Here is a 504-nt window from a genome sequence, read left to right on the forward strand (position 1 = left end):
TGTGAGCCGTCCTGGCCCCTGGTGTGAGCCGTCCTGGCCTCTGGTGTGAGCCATCCTGGCCTCTGGTGTGAGCCGTGTGAGCTGTCTGGCCTCTGGTGTGAGCCATCCTGGCCCCTGGTGTGAGCCGTCCTGGCCTCTGGTGTGAGCCATCCTGGCCCCTGGTGTGAGCCGTCCTGGCCCCTGGTGTGAGCCGTCCTGGCCCCTGGTGTGAGCCATCCTGGCCTCTGGTGTGAGCCGTCCTGGCTTCTGGTGTGAGCCATCCTGGCCCCTGGTGTGAGCCATCCTGGCCTCTGTTGTGAGCTGTCCTGGCCTCTGTTGTGAGCCGTCCTGGCCCCTGGTGTGAGCCATCTGGCCTCTGGTGTGAGCTATCCTGGCCTCTGGTGTGAGCCGTCCTGGCCTCTGGTGTGAGCCATCCTGGCCCCTGGTGTGAGCCATCTGGCCTCTGGTATGAGCCATCCTGGCCCCTAGTGTAAGCCATCCTGGCCTCTGGTGTGAGCCATCCTG

At 65.3% G+C, this 504-nt stretch overlaps 1 protein-coding gene across 1 annotated transcript in view; it reads left to right on the forward strand.

The window, feature by feature from the left end:
- Rps6ka2 (ribosomal protein S6 kinase, 90kDa, polypeptide 2) overlaps positions 1 to 504 on the forward strand; it is a 176,983-nt gene that overhangs the window by 147,882 nt on the left and 28,597 nt on the right. The window lies entirely within an intron of this gene.

This window comes from Dipodomys ordii, unplaced genomic scaffold (assembly GCF_000151885.1).
Source record: "Dipodomys ordii isolate 6190 unplaced genomic scaffold, Dord_2.0 Scaffold77, whole genome shotgun sequence".
Lineage (NCBI taxonomy): Eukaryota > Metazoa > Chordata > Mammalia > Rodentia > Heteromyidae > Dipodomys > Dipodomys ordii.